Source organism: Salvia miltiorrhiza, chromosome 6 (genome assembly GCF_028751815.1).
Source record: "Salvia miltiorrhiza cultivar Shanhuang (shh) chromosome 6, IMPLAD_Smil_shh, whole genome shotgun sequence".
Classification (NCBI taxonomy): domain Eukaryota; kingdom Viridiplantae; phylum Streptophyta; class Magnoliopsida; order Lamiales; family Lamiaceae; genus Salvia; species Salvia miltiorrhiza.
The window spans coordinates 28800189-28822874 of NC_080392.1; the positions used below are offsets into that span (position 1 = coordinate 28800189).

The window sequence follows — 22686 nt, forward strand, 5'->3', positions numbered from 1 at the left end:
GACAGCTGTATTATATAGAGAAATACAGAGAGAGGCGCCAACTTATGTGTGTGGGGCGATTTCTAGCCCTATCTGGGCTAGGAGACAGTGGGCCAGTCCAGGGACCAGATACAAGGAATAAAGATGGGCCTCAAATAAATTAATTTATCTATGGTTAGCCCAGACCATAATTAATTTATAAATGTCAGTTCATTCCACTAGAGAACCGATATTGACTTACCTCTTTATTGCCGGCATTTGAGTCGGGGCTTGTATTTAGACTTATTAAATCCTCGTATTTAAAATATCCGACATTCATTAATTAATTAGAGCTCTGACAGCCTTAATTAATTAATTTCTTATAATCCTTAAGCAGTACCACTCAAACCTTATTATTGCGCCTGAACTTAATCAACCTGCAGGGTTTAACGCAATAAACATTATTGAGCTCCTTAAGGGGATGTCATTATCCTATACCGGATACGAGTACTAATACAGATAATCAAATATCATATATTAACCGCTATCACCCAAGATACAGAGTACTCAAGTTACTATATAACTCTCACTCATAGTAAGTCAAAGTGATAGGCAAATCAACATATATATCTGACATCTTATTAGTATATTAAGATCTTATAAGTCACCGAGATCTCTAATTCTTCACTTAAGTCAGATAGAAGAATATATCTCAATGTGGTCCTATCAATACGTATAACGTACCAGTATAGATAAGTAGTCAAGACAAACTACTTCCATCTATACCGCAGCCTAAACCAATAACTTGTCCTAGAGTTATTTCAGCTGTGATTATATTATATCTCTTAAGGTTATTCCAATTATACGATCTTCTGTGATCTACAACACACCATATAATTGTCGCAGCCCGATTCCCGACACTAGTGATAGTGGGGTACGAGTATCGATACGACTATTTTTAAAAGAATAAAAGATAAGAAGAATAGGTCGAACATCAAGCGGAAGCTCGCATCAAATCATGCTAAGGAAAATCATCATAAATGAACCCAAGGGTAAAATTGTCAACGTCGTTATAACTTTTTAATTATCAGGAATTTCACGAACAAAAATAAAACGGGTATAGCTCATTTTTCATAAGGAATCATAAAATGCAGAGTATCGCAGCAAAAGGCGAATCGATTACATGTATGAAGACACATAACCGTGAGTAAATTGCTTGATTTCAAAAGAAAACAAAGTATCTCAATCCTCAAGACTCTATTAACATGAAGGCAATACGAAAACATAATTACATCGATTGAAACGTTTCCCCCACTAGCACCAGACCAATCTCGCTCCTCGCTTAGCCTGCATATTTAGAAATACATGCAGGGCATGAGTACATAATACTCAGTGAGCAAACGCCGAAAAACAAGAAATGTGCTCTTAGAGCTATAGGTTTGAAACTTGCCCCATCTCAGCAATACACAGGAATAAATTTAGCGTAAATGAACCTGTGTAAGCAGTTTTAATAATCATGATATCATAAAGAAACGACTGCAGTCAAAGATCTCAACATGTATGCACCACATCTACAACTCGTTATTATCAAAGGTACTGAGAAGTAGGCCTCCCTCTCAAGTACCATGACCGGCCGACCCGAAGACGGCTCACAGTCACCTCTGTGCACAAAATCCCGCTTGTGGCAGGACCGAATTCGTCTCAGTAGAGGGTAACACACAAGTCATTATCAACAAAAATCGGCAAGTCAAACAGTTCTCAAATATCATTTATCTCAAAGCATTTGATAAATTCATAACATCATCAAAACAGTTTCGAAAGCTCGTATGATATATGTATACTCAAAATATTGCCCACCTGAAGACCTTACTCAAACACTCCCGTCAAAGCGGAGTTACTTACTTCCTTGCTCTGCTCGTGTCTTCAGGGATCATCGTCATCATCGAAGGTTCATGTCATAAAATGAATCTCGATTAGAACTCAACGACAAAAACTCATGCCTTAACTCATGCTCTATCTTATATTCTATCTCTTGATCGACTCTACATAAACTTCTTCACTCATTTCAAATCCTTAAGTCCAAGGATAGGTTTCAAGAAAATCATGGTTCTAAGTCTCGATTTATCTCTCATATAAGACTCGTCTAATCTCATTAAAACACTTAAGCAACATAAACACATAAGGCACATAAGAAAATACAATCAAACATCAACAAATCATGTTCTGTTTTCCCACTGACTCAACTTCAAAATTTAACACGTTCTGACTCCGACATCTTCTGGACTCCAGACTCATACCAAAAGAAAGGTATTTGAGTCTAGTTTCATTCAAAAAAAAGTAGAGTCAGAAACGCCAAGTGGTTTGGGAGATATGGCGTTTTTACCACGGTCTACCATATTCGGCAGTTTTGAGCAATCGGAAACATTGATTTTTGAAAAATAGTAAACGTTGTCAAACTGAGCTCAAATTTGGTGGATATCTAGAACATACAGTAAGGTTGATACCATAAAAATTGGGAAAGCTAGATCACACAGGAAGCTACTGAAATGAATGACTTTGTCCCCTGTTCTCTGAAATTCCCGGTAGAAATGTGCAGATTTGGTTTTGCATTTTTTTAAAAATAGTAAATCAAGTCCAAATGACTTGAAATTTTACCGGTATGCTCAAGACTCATGTAGGGACATGCTGTAAAATTTTCAAAGCCATAAGACATCGACAACCCGTCGATCACAGTAGGTCAGTAGCCTACGAAAAAATCACCAAAACTCATCTCAAACTCTTAAATGCTCAATTCAACATTTCTTCAAAGAAAACCAATCAAAGTTCATTTTAAACACATACAACACTCAAAAACATTCAAAACATTTAAAATACTCATCATACTCAAATTAACTCTCCTCTTTTACATCTTAACTCAAATTTCAAGGAAAACGTTTCTACAAACGTATCAAGTCAATCCTCTTCTCAATTTCATGCTTAAAAACACTCAATCATTCAAAATGACCTCATACTTCATATAACTCATTTTATACACATAAATCCCTTTTAATCATACCAACCAAACTTTAATAAAAACTCATATATTCACATAAACTCTCAACAAAACATGACAACTTCACAAAATGGTCATAAAGCAAATTAGACCTCATTTTATCAATTATTGACTTCTCAAAATATGAAAACTCAAAAACTCTCATAAACTAACTCAAGTCAAAATTTTACTTAGCTTCCAAAAGACTTAATCAAACATATTAAAACACCAACATCATGCTCAATTACACATATCTTAAGCCAAATCATTTATTAAACACATAGACAAGAAAGTCCCAATTTTTATTATACTAAACTCTTTGAAATTTTATGAACTCACATGGATCTTTAATCTCATCATATATCTATTAATCTTAACCCATTTAACTCACATATAAACCATCAATTTACAAATTAGAGCATAGATACACATAGCCCTTATTTTAGTAAACTAACTCATATCAAAATCATCATTTGACATCATATACTCAATTTACTCCATCAATCATCATCATATACATCTCATAGACTCATTTACATCATCAATTTATCTATTAACTCATTGACTCAAAATTTCCCATTTTTGGGTAAACTAACTTCCATCGAAAATTCAATTCTCAAAGCATAGCTTTGCAAAACACACATCAATCATCACCAAACATATCATAGATCATTTTTCTCACCCCAATTCAAGGAAAGAAAAAGAAAATTTTTTAAAGGGTATAAGACCCATATTTTCGAAAATTTAGAGAAAAATGAAGGGGGTGGTTTTCTTGCTTCAAACTCTCAAGAATACTTATATATAATCTCAAACAAGTCTAATCTATGAATATGGAGATCACTTACCCAAACTTACACCCAAAACCAAACTTTCTCTCTCTAACTTTGAAGATCAAACTCCAAAGATCTTCTTGGATTCAAGGAGGTGGAAGTGTTTAGTGTAAGATTTAGAGGATGATTTGTGTTTTTGGTGTGATTTTGTGAAGCTCCGAAGGTCTTGTTAATGGTTGTCAATGGTGGAAAGTAGAGAGATGAAGGGAGGGAGAAGGTGGTGATCGAAAATTTGGGGTGGAGTGAGAGAGAGAATTATCTTGAAAGATTTGAGAGGATTTTGCTAATCTTATAGAAGATTTGGCAATCTTAGTGAATATTGGCATTAATTGCCTTGATCTCTCTCTCTCATAATCTCTACACTCTCTCTAATCTCTACTCTCTAAATCTCTACTCTCTCAATCTCTACACTTAGTAAATTTTAGTAATTAGTCTCATACTTGGGAAATTAAAAATAAATCATGTGAGAAGGGTGATTAAATAATAATCACAAAAACTATGGAAATATTACTCATTAATAAAGTACCATAGTATAATTATTCATGTGACCAAAATAAAATAATTATAGCACTAATATTAGTGCACTCACTCAATTATAATATTCCTCATCATAGGAAAAATAATTTAAAAAATATTATGCTTGGAAAAATTTCCATAAACCGGCATCATTCGATTTCTTGGTAAAAATAAGCCGCACTTTCTTTGGAAACTTAATAAAAATTCCCAAGTGCTAAGGTTTCAAATAAAAATCATAATAATATGGTCATATTGACACACGTCACAAAATCACATAATCACTCAGTCACGTAAATTCACATAACATCACATCAAAACAGTCGGCAGACTCAAATAAGCTAGACGTCTCTTTGACCGACTTAATTTATCAAGGTTTCTCACTCTTTCTTCCTCGACTCTATTTCCAACTCATTATTCCTATTTTTCTTAATAGGACAGTCAATCTCTAATAATTCAGTATCCGGTAACTCTATTCCCGGTAGTTGGAAATAAAATAAAATCTCAGCTCAATTCAATCAGCATCTCTATCTCAACTCATTTCTCAAATCTCATCACTCTAATTCCATCATCGGTTTATTCACTCGTATCTATATTTAAAAGACAATCTGTCTTATCTGCTCATAAAAAAAAAATAGTCTCGTATTTCGACATCTCAGTACTCTTATTAGTGTTAAGACACTATCCCACAACATGAGGAAAAGTACGGGGTGTTACAATAATCTACTTTTATAGAGATAAAGAACATACATATGCAATCATGAACACAATCAGATAGGAGATAAAATAGTGAACACAGGAATCATTGTATACAAGCATAAAACGTTCTTGCTTTCAGTATACAAATCCAACAATCTCCCACTTATACTAAAGCAAAACTTTTAGTATACAATGTGTCTAAATACTAGCTATTACAACAAACACCTTCACTTCTTCTCCCACTTATACTGAAAGTTTTTCTCTAAGTGGGTGGCATCAACCGCAATCCCATCCCTCGTGCATGCTTCTCGTAGGCCTTTTGCGGCAAGCTCTTCGTGTAAGGGTCGGCTAAGTTCACCAATGTATCAATCTTCTCAACTAGCACATCTCATCTGCTTACGATTTCTCGTATGATGTGGTACTTTCTCTCTATGTGTTTGGTCGCCGTGTGGCCCCTGGGTTCCTTAGAATTTGCCACTGCACCCGAGTTATCACAGTAAATTATGATACTCTTAGGCAAATTAGGCACCACTCCTAGATCCAAGAGGTAGTTCCGGAACCATACAACCTCTTTAGCAGCTTCGGAAGCAGCTACATACTCGGCTTCCATGGTGGAGTCTGCAATGCACTTCTGCTTTGCACTCCGCCATGATACGGCTCCACCTCCCAAGGTAAACACATAGCCATAGGTAGATCTCTTCTCATCCCGGTCAGCCTGGAAATCCAAATCGGTGTAACCCAAAGGAATTAGACTGTCTGACTGGTAAACTAGCCTATAATCTCGAGTCCTTTTTCAGGTACTTGAGAATGTGCTTTACCGCAGTCCAGTGTCCTGGTCCAGGGTTCGACTGATATCTAGCAACCATGCCAACGACATAGCAAATATCAGGTCCCGTGCAAAGCATTGCATACATGAGGCTACCTACAGCGGAAGCATATGGTACCTTCCTCATTTTCTCAACCTCACTAGGCGTCTTAGGACACATGTCCTTACACAGAGGAATGCCATGTCTGAAAGGTAGCAAGCCTTTCTTGGCAGTTTGCATGCTAAAACGAGCAATCACAGTATCAATGTAAGACGCTTGAGATAAGCTCAACATCCTTTTCTGGCGATCACGAACAACCTTGATCCCCAGGATGTACGCTGCATCTCCTAAGTCCTTCATTTGAAACTGTTCGGATAACCACTTCTTTATGTCCGACAATAGCTCGACATTGTTGCCAATGAGGAGGATATCATCTACATAAAGTGCAAGGAAAACCACGTCACCATCGGCATCTAAGCGGTACACGCAACTTTCGTTTTCACAACGAGTAAATCCATAGGATTTAATAACCTCGTCAAAACGCTTGTTCCATGACCTCGAAGCTTGCTTAAGTCCATAAATGGACTTCTTCAGCTTCCAAACTAGATGCTCTTCGCCCTTCTTCACAAACCCTTCGGGTTGCTGCATATAGATATCCCTTCCTTCTTCAAGGAAACCGTTCAGAAAAGTGGTTTTGACATCCATTTGCCAAACCTCAAGGTTCATGTGGGCTGCTATGGCAAGGAGTATTCGGATAGATTTAAGCATGGCAACCGGCGAAAAGGTCTCATCATAATCTATACCCTGTTCCTGGGTATAACCTTTCGCCACCAGTCTAGCTTTGAAAGCTGCGACTTCGCCATCCGAATGTCGCTTTCTCTTGTATACCCACCTACTACCTATAGCTAAGCAGCCATCTGGCAGTACGGTTTTCTCGTATACATCCATAGCAGTCATGGATTCTATTTCAGAAACCATGGCGTCGTACCAAGAATCTGCATCTACATCTTTCATCGCTTGTCTAAAGTTATCAGGGTCGATATCCTTTTGTTCATCACCAGGAAGAAGATCCGAAGATTCTCCCAAGAACATAAATCGATCGGGCTGAACGATAACCCTCCCACTACGACGAAGCGGTGGTGGTACAACTGTGACAATGGTTTGTGCAGTATCCTGTGGTACATTCACTTGCACACTTGGCTGTGGTGATGGAATCGCCTGTCCATTGCCTTCGATTTCTTGAAGGACAATCTCGGACTTAGATTTGTGATTATCTATATAATCCTGTTCCAAGAATCGTGCGTTGGTGCTAACAACCACTTTCTGATCCTTAGGATTATAAAAATAACCACCTTTCGTTCCCTTAGGATACCCTACAAACAGCATTACTTCACATCTAGGTTCCAATTTCTTCGCTTCCTTATCTAGCACGTATGCAGGACAACCCCATACCTTTATATGGCTTAAATTGGGCTGGCGCCCAGACCATAACTCGATGGGAGCTTTAGGAACCGATTTGGACGGTACTAGATTTAGCAAGTAAGCCGCTGTTTCCAAGGCATATCCCCAAAACGAAATAGGCAATGATGCATAACTCATCATTGATCTTACCATCTCCAAAAGAGTTCTATTTCTTCTCTCCGCTACACCGTTCTGTTGGGGAGTACCCGGTGCAGTCAAATGGGATGTAATCCCTGAATCTGACAAGTATTGCAAAAATTCGTTCCCGAGGTATTCGCCACCTCGATCAGACCGCAATGACTTGATAGATTTACCCAATCTCTTCTCCACTTCCGCCTTGAATTCTTTGAATTTCTCAAAGCATTCAGACTTGCGTTGAAGCAGGTAAATATACCCATATCTTGAGTAATCGTCAATGAAAGTGACGAAATACTCATACCCTCCACGAGCTCTTGTGGACATCGGTCCACACAAGTCAGAATGAATCAATTCTAACACATGCGAGGCCCTATTCCCCTTTGCCTTGAAAGGCCTTGCCGTCATCTTTCCCTCTATGTAGGATTCGCAGGTTCTAAATGGAACAGCTTGAAAGTCTTTCAACACTCCATTTGACACGAGCCTTTGAATCCTACTTAGATTGATGTGGCCTAACCTTAGGTGCCAAGCATGTGTATATTGTTCATGAGAGAAGCATTTCCTTTTATTTGGATTAGGATAGATTTGTGATGTAGATGCAACATGGACAGAGTTATTAATAGGACATGTAATAGTATAGAGAGAATTGTTCAAAATTCCGGAACAAATGATCTTGTTATTTTTCATGATAGAAACACTGATGAGCCCATGTTTGTGCTCGTTTTTTTTTGTGTGTTTTAGGTCTAGATAGAGTCATTTTCCTTTGTTTTGCTAGAGTTTGTCGCCTGGGAGGGCGCTGTTCCAGGGCAGGCCCGTTCTTTGGGCAGAAGGTGCTTTCAAGGCATAATGCTGCTGCATTCCGCGAAAGACACATGAGTTTGAAGCAGAGGAGTTTGGGACACTCAAAAGCTTGTTTTGAAGACCAAAAGTCCGAGAAGCAAGATGTTGGGCAAACCGACCTTTTGCCCATAAGTACCGCGCAGGATCCAGTTGCACCAGAAGAAGATCGTGGGCAGAAGGTACAGACAGGGCAGAGAAGCGAAGTGCCAGCGGACTCAAAATGCCAGAGCAGAGGAGTCGGCTTGGCCAGAGAAGTCAAGCTGCCAGCGGAATCAAAATGCCAGAGCAGAGGAGTCGGCTTGGCCAGAGAAGTCAAGCTGCCAGCGGAATCAAAGTGCCAGAGCAGAGGAGTCGGCTTGGCCAGAGAAGTCAAGCTGCCAGAGGAATCAAGGTGCCAGGGCAAAGGAGTCTGCCAGGGCAGAGGAGTCTGCCAGAGCAGAGGAGTCGGCCAAGGCAGAGGAGTCTGCCAGAGCAGAGGAGTCTGCCAGGGCAGAGGAGTCTGCTAGGGCAGAGAAGTCAAGCTGCCAGAGGAATCAAGGTGCCAGGGCAGAGGAGTCTGTCAGGGCAGAGGAGTCAGCCAGGGCAGAGGAGTCTGTCAGGGCAGAGGAGTCGGTCAGGGCAGAGGAGTCGGCCAGGGCAGAGGAGTCTGCCAGGGCAGAGGAGTCTTCCAGGCCAGAGGAGTCTGCCAGGGCAGAGGAGTCGGCCAGGGCAGAGAAGTCAAGCTTCGACCAGAGGGATCCTCCGAATAGAGGAGTCATCAGAGCAGCGGAATCAGCTGGGCAGAAGGTACAAACGGGGAAGAGAAGAAGAGTGCAGAGGATGTAGAGAAGGAAAGATATCTAAAACCTTATCTCTTGAGGTTTGGATAAGAACAAATCAACCTCCAGATCATGATGCAATCTCGGGTAGAAGGAGCCCTAATTCCAGCCCACTCATTTTGGGCCCAGCCTGTGTAGCCCTAACTCTTGCCTATAAATACCACATAGCTGTGAACCATTCGGGAGCGCGCAGGAGAGAAGAGAGAGGGAGCACGAATTTTGAGAGACCGTTGCTGTAGTTTTACTTTCCATAGTTAGGTAGGAGTAGTCGCCCCTTATGGGTATAGCTGTTTAATTTTCTGTTCATGCTTTCTGCGGCACTTTTGGCCGTAAGTACCCTTCTGTCTTCAGTAAGTTTCTATTTCAGTTTTTACTTTATGTTTTCCTTTGTATCTTTTGCTTGTGTTATTTACTTTATGTTTGGCTAAGTTTATATTCTGATTTGGGGAAGATGATCTAAGCATGAATGAATAAACTCGAGAGGTCTAATTTGGGCATAATAACTGTATGAGCATATTCCCGATACACTAGGTTTGATTCCAAAAAGGTTGAAACAACTTGGTTAATTAATTGGTCACTAGTTAACTAGGGAGTTCTGACCACAAGTAATACTTTGGGCATAAGGCGAGTTTCCATCGACCTCCAAAATAGTACAACTGGTGTTGGAGCCGTGACTGCTGTGAAATATCGGCGTAAGAGTCAAGTGGGTCTATCTAGATCTTAAAGCATTCTGGGCAAAGCACAACTAGCGATAGACCATCGCAGAGAGCGTAGATGTTGCCCGGGGTAGTTGATTTCCAGTAGCTGACCCTTCTAAGGGATCATAAACTGAAAGGATAGATTGGGCAAGGGGTTTTTGTGTGCGTGACACGTGACAATAGGGGCACAACAATTCTTTTGCCTATAACCACTGGTATGCGAATATAGTGATTAATCTTTGCACCAATGATCGAGTGTTAATTCATGTTTAGTGATTCGAACCCAAGTCAGAATTGTTTTGTTATTTGATTTATTTACCTTTATTATTTCAGTTTAGGTTGGATACCCGTTCTGCCCAGAACCACGTTTTGGTCAGAACACTGCAGAATACAAATCCTTTTTAGTGACACCTTTGCAGGAGAAATTACTGCTCAGTTCCCTGTGGATTCGACTCTGGACTTACCGCTAGCTAGTCTAGTTGTGGGCACAGGATATTTTATTTGCGCGAAGCTCAAACGACAGCTCCGTCAAATTGGCGCCGTTGCCGGGGAACTGAGTGCGCTAGTAATTTCTTTTGCGAAATTTTGTGTGAGTTTTGCCTTAACGTTTGTGTATGAGTTGTACTAGGAGTGCAGGTCACAAGGAGCTATTATTGTTTGATCCCGAGATCGAAAGGACTGCACACCGAAACAATGGAGAACGACGTTGGGCAGAACAAGAGACACAGCTGAACAGGAACCAAGAGGGTGATATGGCCGGAGAAGACAATCGAACCGATAGGACCCTTCGGAAGATGATGTTCCCAAACAATCTGAACCTCCGACCTATGGGCATAGTGTTGCCCAATATCACTGGGAATTGGGAGTTGAAGCACACCCTGATCCAGATATTGCCCAAATACAGTGATATGCCTGGAGAGGACCCTATACGGCACTTGCAAGATTTCGAGATGGCTTGTGGAACCATCCGCACCGCATCTCCTGCGCTTGCTGAGTACATCCGACTCCTTACTTTTCCGTTCTCTCTTCAAGAGGGAGCGAGGGATTGGTTGTACGTTTTGCCCAAAAGCAGCATTACGACCTGGTAGCAGTTGCAGCAGAAGTTTCTCGAAAGGTTCTTCCCAGTCAGCCGGATCCAAAGCCTAAGGACTAGAATAAGCAACATCAAGATGGGGGATGGAGAGATCTTATATGACTACTGGGGAAGATTCAAACGAATGCTAGCCAAATGCCCACAACATCAAATACCAGCCCACGATCTTGTTCGATACTTTGTGGGAGGACTTCGAAGGCAAGAAAGGCAATGGTTGCATGCTGCTTGTGGAGGATCCATTTTGAACAAATCGGCGGCAGAGGCATTCGAACTTATAGCTAATATGGCGGAGGACTCAAGGGATGAAGAAGGCACAATAGAGAGAATGCCACCACCAGAACCATCGTCTGCCCAAGACGATAAGATTGACAAGCTGTGCAGTGCCTTGGAGAAGTTCATGAGCAACCAAATTCCTTTGACCAAGAAGCCGGTTGAAGCATGCCAACTTTGTATGGCATACACCCATGCAACGGACGAATGCCCTCAACTCTTTGAGGATGTGGAAGAAGTCTATGCTTTGGGACAGCTGGGAATCAACAATGGAGGATATGGCCAGAAGCTCTTTGAGCCCTACAGACAGCAATGCCCACAACAGCCTTCACAGGCAAGAGGGGCTTCCTTGGCAGAACTTGTGCACATGATGGCACAAGAAAGCATGAAATTCCAGCAAGAAACCGAAAAGTTCATGATGGAGACAAGGGGAGGAATGCAGAATATCAATGCCCAGTTATCCCATCTTGCCCAAACGATCGCTCGGATTGAAAAGAAGCAGGGCAAGCTTCCTGCCCAGGTGGAGGTGAATGCTGTGATGCTGACGAGTGGAGAAGATATCCTGCCCCAGAAAGCACTCCTCGACCAAACGGATGTTATGATCCAAGAAAGCCTGACAGAGGACTATGCCCAGAACGAGGATATGGAGGAAGCTGCTGGAACGATGGATATCCTCAAGGAGGAAGTGGGATACACAGAAGCCCTTAATATTCTCACCATCGAACAGAGGACAAGTTAGTGTCGCCACTCGAGAGAGCACCCAAGCTCGAATTGAAGAATTTCCCCATGCACCTGGAGTACATCTGTCTGGGCGAGAATGAGACTTTGCCCCAGATCATCAATTTGGAAATGAGCCCAACAGAGGAGGAACAAGTCCGAGAGATTTTGAGCACATATAAGGAGGCAATAGGTTGGACCCTAGCGGACATCAAGGGCATAAGCCAGACCGTGTGCATGCATCATATTCTCATGGAGGAGGATGACGTTCCAGTTCATGAACCAAAGCTCAATCCAACCGTGAAAGATGTGGTAATGAAGAGACCCTTGAAACCTCCTCTTGGGCATAACCCTCCTATGGTTTTGTTTTGTTTTGTTTTGAGTCCGTTTCGTCTCTATCTTCTTTCTTGTTTTTGTTTTTATTTTCGTAGTGTCTGTTTTGGTTGACCCCCTCTAAACACCCACTTTGCCCAAAGCAAAGTGTGTGTGTGGGGAGAGTCTCCCTTTTTATTTTTGTTTGTTGTTGGTATTCCTCCTTCTAACACCCTTTGCCTAAGGCAAAGTGTGTGAGTGGGGAGGAATACCTGTTTTTTATGTGTTTTGTTTGTGTTTCAGCATGGTTCTCCCGAAGGACGTGCGCATCAAGGGCAAGAGAGTTAGATTCACCACCCCTGAAGAGGTTACGCCCACAACAATCTTTCAGCCATCTGCCCCAGCAAGTAAGAACAAGGAGAAGTCAAAGAGCCCTGCCCCTTTGAGAGCAAGTAATGACGCCCGTATGGGCATAACAGAAGCCATAATGATGGAGATCAGAAAAGCACTCTTTGCCTACTTAGCGAGCACTGGATTCAGGTGCCCACCTGAACTCTGTTCTAGGCATAACCCTCCCTTGGTCTTTGTTTCCTTTTGTTTTCGTTTTGAGTCTGTTTTTCGACCCCCTCTACACACCTACTTTGCCCAAGGCAAAGTGTGTGTGTGGGGTGGGCCGAGCGTCATTTCTTTGTCCTGTGGTTAGCCTTTCGATTTGCAATCAAATATGCATGATTATATTCTGAGTTTGTTGTGCAAGTAGTTTGAGATTTGAATTTCAATGCATGCCGTATGTAGTTGAGGACGATGGATAGGGCTGTGGGCATACCGTGTGAGGTTTTGAGCTTTGATATATGCTGTCTTATGCCCATAACAGCTTTTTCTTTCTTGTGTGAAAATTGACATCTTGACTAGGGTAATGCTAGAACTTGCCTTGATTCTTAGTCGAACCCTGTGTACATAGTCTAGGTGTGTTAAATGATTTAGGCAATTCTTTCTTTAGCCCACAAAGCCAAACTGACCAACCCTACATCTATCACTTGTGAACCCTTTTGAGCTTAATAATTCATTTGAATTCACTGATAAAATTTGCCCAAATTTGAGCCGTCCTGGTCAAACTGAACTTAAGGGCAAAAGAAGGGAAGATAGTGTAGTAGATGTTATGGGCAGGACTAGTGCAAAAATTGCAAAATGGGACATCTAATCCCAAAGTAAAGAAAAGTCCAGAATAGAAAGAGAAAGAAAAGAAAAGAAAATGAAAAAAAAAAAAAGTTAATGTCTTGGTCAGTATGTGCTTATGCCCGCAAGAATAGGCAAGAGATCTTAAAAATCTGGGAAGTTTGTTGCCCAGAATGAAGTTCAGAATGACCTTAGCCTCGTACCAAAAATTCTCACCTTATGCCTTAAGCCACGTTACAACCCATAAAAGACCTAATGAGATGCACCTAAAACTTTGACTAAAGGGGGAGACAATAGAAGATAGGCAAGCCTATGGCAAAACCTAGCAAGATGTCACGAGCGTAAACACGTCCCAAAAACACTTGAGAGTATGAGCGATGGGGAGGAACATCCTTACGCCCACAGACCCCTTCTTGACTCAATTGATGGCATTGCATGATTTTTTTTTTGTCTCTTATTGCTTGCATGTTTTTGCTTAGATATTCTCTTGCATTTTTGTATTACGTTTTGGTTGTGCTAACCCTTGTATCGAGTCTTGTCCGTTTTGTTTGTGTCTGTCTTTTGGGCATAATTGCATGTGCACGCTTGAGGACAATCGTGTTTAAAGTGTGTGCGTGTGATGAGCCCATGTTTGTGCTCGTTTTTTTTTGTGTGTTTTAGGTCTAGATAGAGTCCTTTTCCTTTGTTTTGCTAGAGTTTGTCGCCTGGGAGGGCGTTGTTCCAGGGCAGGCCCGTTCTTTGGGCAGAAGGTGCTTTCAAGGCATAATGCTGCTGCATTCCGCGTAAGACACATGAGTTTGAAGCAGAGGAGTTTGGGACACTCAAAAGCTTGTTTTGAAGACCAAAAGTCCGAGAAGCAGGATGTTGGGCAAACCGACCTTTTGCCCATAAGTACTGCGCAGGATCCAGTTACACCAGAAGAAAATCGTGGGCAGAAGGTACAGACAGGGCAGAGAAGCGAAGTGCCAGCGGACTCAAAATGCCAGAGCAGAGGAGTCGGCTTGGCCAGAGAAGTCAAGCTGCCAGCGGAATCAAAATGCCAGAGCAGAGGAGTCGGCTTGGCCAGAGAAGTCAAGCTGCCAGCGGAATCAAAGTGCCAGAGCAGAGGAGTCGGCTTGGCCAGAAAAGTCAAGCTGCCAGAGGAATCAAGGTGCCAGGGCAGAGGAGTCTGCCAGGGCAGAGGAGTCTGCCAGAGCAGAGGAGTCGGCCAAGGCAGAGGAGTCTGCCAGAGCAGAGGAGTCTGCCAGGGCAAAGGAGTCTGCTAGGGCAGAGAAGTCAAGTTGCCAGAGGAATCAAGGTGCCAGGGCAGAGGAGTCTGTCAGGGCAGAGGAGTCTGTCAGGGCAGAGGAGTCGGCCAGGGCAGAGGAGTCTGTCAGGGCAGAGGAGTCGGTCAGGGCAGAGGAGTCGGCCAGGGCAGAGGAGTCTGCCAGGGCAGAGGAGTCTTCCTGGGCAGAGGAGTCTGCCAGGGCAGAGGAGTCGGCCAGGGCAGAGAAGTCAAGCTTCGACCAGAGGGATCCTCCGAATAGAGGAGTCATCAGAGCAGCGGAATCAGCTGGGCAGAAGGTACAGACGGGGAAGAGAAGAAGAGTGCAGAGGATGTAGAGAATGAAAGATATCCAAAACCTTATCTCTTGAGGTTTGGATAAGAACAAATCAACCTCTAGATCATGATGCAATCTCGGGTAGAAGGAGCCCTAATTCCAGCCCACTCATTTTGGGCCCAGCCTGTGTAGCCCTAACTCTTGCCTATAAATACCACATAGCTGTGAACCATTCGGGAGCGCGCAGGAGAGAAGAGAGAGGGAGCACGAATTTTGAGAGACCGTTGCTGTAGTTTTACTTTCCATAGTTAGGTAGGAGTAGTCGCCCCTTATGGGTATAGCTGTTTAATTTTCTGTTCATGCTTTCTGCGGCACTTTTGGCCGTAAGTACCCTTCTGTCTTCAGTAAGTTTCTATTTCAGTTTTTACTTTATGTTTTCCTTTATATCTTTTGCTTGTGTTATTTACTTTATGTTTGGCTAAGTTTATATTCTGATTTGGGGAAGATGATCTAAGCATGAATGAATAAACTCGAGAGGTCTAATTTGGGCATAATAACTGTATGAGCATATTCCCGATACACTAGGTTTGATTCCAAAAAGGTTGAAACAACTTGGTTAAATTATTGGTCACTAGTTAACTAGGGAGTTCTGACCACAAGTAATACTTTGGGCATAAGGCGAGTTGCCATCGACCTCCAAAATTGTACAACTGGTGTTGGAGCCGTGACTGCTGTGAAATATCGGCGTAAGAGTCAAGTGGGTCTATCTAGATCTTAAAGCATTCTGGGCAAAGCACAACTAGCGATAGACCATCGCAGAGAGCGTGGATGTTGCCCGGGGTAGTTGATTTCCAGTAGCTGACCCTTCTAAGGGATCATAAACTGAAAGGATAGATTGGGCAAGGGGTTTTTGTGTGCGTGACAAGTGACAATAGGGGCACAACAATTCTTTTGCCTATAACCACTGGTATGCGAATATAGTGATTAATCTTTGCACCAATGATCGAGTGTTAATTCATGTTTAGTGATTCGAACCCAAGTCAGAATTGTTTTGTTATTTGATTTATTTACCTTTATTATTTCAGTTTAGGTTGGATACCCGTTCTGCCCAGAACCACGTTTTGGTCAGAACACTGCAGAATACAAATCCTTTTTAGTGACACCTTTGCAGGAGAAATTACTGCTCAGTTCCCTGTGGATTCGACTTTGGACTTACCGCTAGCTAGTCTAGTTGTGGGCACAGGATATTTTATTTGCGCGAAGCTCAAACGACAGCTCCGTCAAACACCTCTATCAAAAGTAACAGAAAATCCATCCATAAACAATTTTGAAACAGAAATAATGTTCCGCCGAAACTCCGGCACATATAAAACATCTCTCAAAACTAAAATGTCATCACCAAAACATAAAGATAACTCTCCAATAGCAACAGCTGCGACCTTCGACGCATTGCCCATGGAGATGGTGATCTCATCACTTCCCAGCTCCCTTGTCGGCTTGAAGCCCTGCATGGTGTAACAAACATGATCAGTTGCCCCCGTATCCACTACCCATGAATGAGTAGAAAACGAAGCTAAACATGTCTCAGTTACTAGAACTTGTGACGTAGCTTGTCCCTTTGCCTTGAGCATTGGACAATCTTTCTTCCAATGCCCAGTCTTGCCGCACTTGAAGCACTTCCCTTTTCCCGTCGGCTTCTTCACGCCGCCGCTAGGGCCATTCACTTTGGCTTTGCCACTCCCACTAGCTTCGTTGTCATTCTTGCCCTTTGGACCCTTCCACTTCTTTTTCCCGCCTTTCGACGAAGAAGTAGATCCTTTGGCAGCGACAAGAACCTCTTTCCCTTTTCGCGTGCCCATGACTCCCTTCGCCGTAACTAGAGCATTCAACAACTCATTAAGAGTATAGTTGGCCTTGCTCATAACGACGTTGAGACGGAAGTTCTCATAGGATTTGGGGAGAGTGTTGAGGATGATATCGACTTTGGCTTCGCCTTCGATACCCCCTCCTAGCAGATCAAGCCTGTCAAACAAATTTATCATATGCATGACATGATCGTGCACAGAACTGCCCTCGCTCATAACACATGCTAAGATTTCTCTCATGATGTTAAAGCGGGCAGATATTTCGGACTCCCCATAAACCTCAGAGAGATTTAACATGATCGTAGTCGCATCGTCCATGCCCTGATGCTGGAGTTGCAAAGTTTGCGACATAGTCATCATAATATAGCACTTGGCCATATTATTTGACTTGTGCCACCTCCTATGCGCCTCACGTTCCGCATCAGTTGACTGATCAGTTAAGGCCGCGGGACGTGGAGTAGTAAGCACAAAACTGTGCTCATCAGCGTCAAGAATATACATTATGTGGCATTTCCATTCGGTATAGTTAGGACCGGTGAGAGGATTGTTGGCTAGAATACTAATAATCGGAGACATAGACAAATCTGAAAGTAAACAATTTAAACATGTAAGAACATGAAAGCATATAGTTCGTAACAATAATATTGTAACCTTTTGATAAAAACAATATTAGTGAAACCTCCAACGGCTCAAAGAATTCCATATGTAAGCCACGTTCGTGTCGACGTTTACACATGAACTCCTCAACCAGACTATTTACCTAGTCATTTAATTTCCATCCATGTCAACTTAACCTTTTGACAAAGGAAATTAATAGTTGGACTTAAAACTAGACCATATCATTTTCAAGAAGGGACTCGGTTGGGGAGTTGTACATTGTACTTGAAATGATATCTAAACAATAACCACAATTTAACCTTGATGATTAAATTCTTGAAATTAGCATACTCACCAAGGACCATACCGCTTTCAATTTAATCTCTTGGTTATCTTATTTGAAATCCATCCTCTAAAGTACTCATGAGAATTACGCGAGTAAGCCACGTTCGTGTGGACGTTTACCGCATAGCTCCCACTACTTAAATGGATTTAAATATTTTTAATAGAAACCTCAACTTAACAAACTTGTGAAATCAAATATAAAGTAAGCCACGTTCGTGTGGACGTTTACTTATATTCTCAATCACTTTGTCTTGAGGCCGCATGTGGAGGTCTTATAATAATTTTTAAATACTTTAAAAATTATTAAAAATGTTTAGTATTTTTATTTCAAAAGGTTTGTTCATGCTCAAGCACATAATCCTAAACATGCTCATCTAGAACGCGACATGTAAAACATGCTTACAGAATTCTAAAACATGCTTAAGAAAACGATAAACCTACTATCATGCTTGTCTAAGCGCAGTTAATAAAGCATATTAACAAGCAGAGACGAACAAAAGCAGGTAAACAGCATAAGGGATAAACACCACGACATGCAAAGAACAGAATAAAAAAAATAAAATTCTTCGTGACCCATTCGTGGAATCCCAAAAACTAATCTATTACATTTAAAATAGAAAAGAAAGCCCAAAAACTAAACTTGGCCCGAACACTTTAGGCCCATCGTTGGAATTAGGGTTTGGGCCCCCTAGGGTTTGAGACACGCAGCTAGGGTTTGGAAACCCTAGCTGCCGCCGCCACCTCCCATGGCAGCCGCCCCGTCGCTCAGCAGCAGCCCGGCGCCACAGTAGCCCGGCGTGCCAGCCACCAACGCGAGCAGCAGCCCGGTCGGCAGCTCTCCAGCGGCGTCCAGCGCACTCCTCGGCGCCTCCAGCAGCAGCGGCAGCCCTCCAGCAGCTCCAGCGCACGGCGACAGCAGCCTGGCAGACGGCCGAGCAGTGCAGCGCTGGGCGCGCAGCACGCAGCCCGCAGGCACGCGTGCGCACAGCCCCAGCATGCCCAACCCTCGCCCCTTGCCGACTCCAGCGCGGACCTCAGCTCGGCAGCAGCAGCAGCAGGCCCCGGCACGGGCGCGACAACAGCTGCAGCAACGGCAGCGCGTCGCCCACCGGGAGCGCAGCGCGCAGGCGCGGCCCCGGCGCGCTCCACCCCTGTCGGCTGCTTCCCTGTCGCTCGCCCAGCCCCAGCCCGCCTCGGCAGCAGCAGCAGGGCGCGTGGCGCCTGACCAGGTGTACGGCGCACGGCGTGCAAGCGCTCGTACGCGCGCTGCCCTCGGCGCCGGCAGCCTTGCCGCACCACACCTCGGCATGCCACCTCCGTCCACCGTTCTTTCGTTGTTGATTCGTCGTCGTGCTCATCTCGTTCCTCAGTTTTACAGATTACATAGGAAAAACAAATACAATTTGAAAAACCTAATCTAACCACGGATTTTCTCATGGTGAAAAAACGATTACAACGTCAAACGACGTATCCCATGAATCAACAAGCCACGAAGAAAAACAGCAGTAAAAACAATGCACATTATTAATCGTACATAAATTAATAATAGAGCCAAGAAATTGATCCTGGGCTCTGATACCAATTGAAGGAATATTAAATTGAATTAACGTTCCGCTTTGCCCGATGATCGTTTCTTGGTTATTATTAATGTATCATACAACGATTAATCCTAACATGCTCCAATGAATTTAACAGCTGCACATAGGGGTTAGGAATTACTTACTTGTAAAGCGGATGCAGAGGCTGTTGATGATCGTGTCGAAAGACTCCAGTTCTGATCTTCTGAACTGTATCCCGCTCAGCTTTCACCGTTAGATGGACAACGAGCTGTGAAAGTTCCCAAGCTAGAAATCCCTACACGTTTCCTGCGCCTCCTCAGCTCTCAAAAACCCTAATAATTATCAGTGTGTTTTTCCTGAGAGGTGACAGCTGTATTATATAGAGAAATACAGAGAGAGGCGCCAACTTATGTGTGTGGGGCGATTTCTAGCCCTATCTAGGCTAGGAGACAGTGGGCCAGTCCAGGGACCAGATACAAGGAATAAAGATGGGCCTCAAATAAATTAATTTATCTATGGTTAGCCCAGACCATAATTAATTTATAAATATCAGTTCATTCCACTAGAGAACCGATATTGACTTACCCCTTTATTGCCGGCATTTGAGTCGGGGCTTGTATTTAGACTTATTAAATCCTCGTATTTAAAATATCCGACATTCATTAATTAATTAGAGCTCTGACAGCCTTAATTAATTAATTTCTTATAATCCTTAAGCAGTACCACTCAAACCTTATTATTGCGCCTGAATTTAATCAACCTGCAGGGTTTAACGCAATAAACATTATTGAGCTCCTTAAGGGGATGTCATTATCCTATACCGGATACGAGTACTAATACAGATAATCAAATATCATATATTAACCGCTATCACCCAAGATACAGAGTACTCAAGCTACTATATAACTCTCACTCATAGTAAGTCAAAGTGATAGGCAAATCAACATATATATCTGACATCTTATTAGTATTAAGATCTTATAAGTCACCGAGATCTCTAATTCTTCACTTAAGTCAGATAGAAGAATATATCTCACTGTGGTCCTATCAATACGTATAACGTACCAGTATAGATAAGTAGTCAAGACAAACTACTTCCATCTATACCGCAGCCTAAACCAATAACTTGTCCTAGAGTTATTTCGACTGTGATTATATTATATCTCTTAAGGTTATTCCAATTATACGGTCTTCTGTGATCTACAACACACCATATAATCTACTTTTATAGAGATAAAGAACATACATATGCAATCATGAACACAATCAGATAGGAGATAAAATAGTGAACACAGGAATCATTGTATACAAGCATAAAACGTTCTTGCTTTCAGTATACAAATCCAACACTTGTCTCGTTCCTCAGTTTTACAGATTACAAGGAAAAACAAAAACAATTTGAAAAACCTAGTCTAACCACAGATTTTCTCGTGGCGAAAAACGATTACAACGTCAAACGACGTATTCCAGGAATCAACAGACCACGAAGAACAACAGCAGTAAAAAACAACGCACATTATTAATCGTACTTAAATTAATAATAGAGCCAAGAAATTAATCCTGGGCTCTGATAGCAATTGAAGGAATATTAAATTGAATTAACGTTCCGCTTTGCCCGATGATCGTTTCTTGGTTATTATTAATTTATCATACAACGATTAATCTTAAACATGCTCCTATGAATTTAACAGCTGCACATAGGTGTTAGGAATACTTACTTGATGATCGTGTCGAAAGACTCCAGTTCTGATCTTCTCGATTGTATCCCGCTCAGCTTTCACCGTTGGATGGAAAACGAGCTATGAAAGTCCCAAGCTAGAAATCTCCCTACAGTTTCCTGCGCCTCCTGAGCTCTCAAAAACCCTAACAATTATCAGTGTGTCTTTCCTGAGAGCTGACAATTGTATTTTATAATACAGAACAAAGGGAGGGGCGCCAGATTCTATGCAGGGACGATTTCTAGCCCTACTTGGGCTAGGAGACATTGGGCCAGTCCAGGGACCAAATACAAGGAATAAAGATGGGCCTCAAATAAATTAATTTATCTATGGTCAGCCCAGACCATAATTAATTTATAAATATCAGTTCATTCCACTAGAGAACCGATATTGACTTACCCCTTTATTGCCGGTGTTGAGTCGGGGCTTGTATTTAGACTTATTAAATCCTCGTATTTAAAATATTCGACATCGATCAATTAATTAAAGCTCTGACAGCCTTAATTAATTAATCTCTTTTGTAATCCTTAAGCAGTACCACTCAAACCTTATTATTGCGCCTGAACTTAATCAACCTGCAGGGTTTAACGCAATAAACATTATTGAGCTCCTTAAGGGGATGTCATTAACCTCTATGGGATACGAGTACTAATACAGATAATCAAATATCATATATTAATCGCTATCACCCAAGATATAGAGTACTCAACTTACTATATAACTCTCGCTCATAGTAAATCAAAGTGATAAACGAATCAACATATATATTTGAAATCTTATTAGTATTAAGATCATATAAGTTACCGAGACCTTGATTCTTCAATTAAGTCAGATAGAAGAATACATCTCACTGTGGTCCTATCAATACGTTATGACGTACCAGTATAGATAAGTAGTCAAGACAAACTACTTCCAACTATACCGCAGCCTAAACCAATAACTTGTCCTAGAGTTATTTCGGCTGTGATTATATATTATATCTCTTAAGGTTATTCCAATTATACGGTCTTCTGTGATCTACAACACACCATATAATCTACTTATATAGAGATAAAGAACATACATATGCAATCATGAACACAATCAGATAGGAGATAAAACAGTGAACACAGGAATCATTGTATACAAGCATAAAACGTTCTTGCTTTCAGTATACAAATCCAACAATCTCCCACTTATACTAAAGCAAAACTTTTAGTATAGAATGTGTCTAAATACTAGCTATTACAACAAACACTTCACTTCTTCTCCCACTTATACTGAAAGTTTTTCTCTAAGTGGGTGGCATCAACCGCAATCCCATCCCTCGAGCATGCTTTTCGTAGGCCTTTTGCGGCAAGCTCTTCGTGAAAGGGTCAGCTAAGTTCTCCAATGTATCAATCTTCTCAACTAGCACATCTCATCTGCTTACGATTTCTCGTATGATGTGGTACTTTCTCTCTATGTGTTTGGTTGCCGTGTGGCTCCTGGGTTCCTTAGAATTTGCCACTGCACCCGAGTTATCACAGTAAATTATGATACTCTTAGGCAAATTAGGCACCACTCCTAGATCCAAGAGGTAGTTCCGGAACCATACAGCCTCCTTAGCAGCTTCAGAAGCAGCTACATATTCGGCTTCCATGGTGGAGTCTGCAATACATTTCTGCTTTGCACTCCGCCATGATACGGCTCCACCTCCCAAGGTAAACACATTGCCAGAGGTAG

At 42.1% G+C, this 22686-nt stretch overlaps 1 long non-coding RNA gene across 2 annotated transcripts; it reads right to left on the bottom strand.

The window, feature by feature from the left end:
• Positions 1–1069: 1069 nt before the first annotated feature.
• Positions 1070–4684, bottom strand: LOC130989015 (uncharacterized). Of its 2 annotated transcripts, XR_009090402.1 has the most exons (3): positions 3835–4684; positions 1816–1879; positions 1070–1305 (listed from the first exon to the last, which is right to left on the bottom strand). It is a non-coding gene; the product is annotated as an uncharacterized LOC130989015 (long non-coding RNA). The 2 variants fall into 2 exon arrangements; XR_009090401.1 differs by lacking the exon at positions 3835–4684 and having other exon boundaries at positions 1816–3826.
• Positions 4685–22686: the final 18002 nt, after the last annotated feature.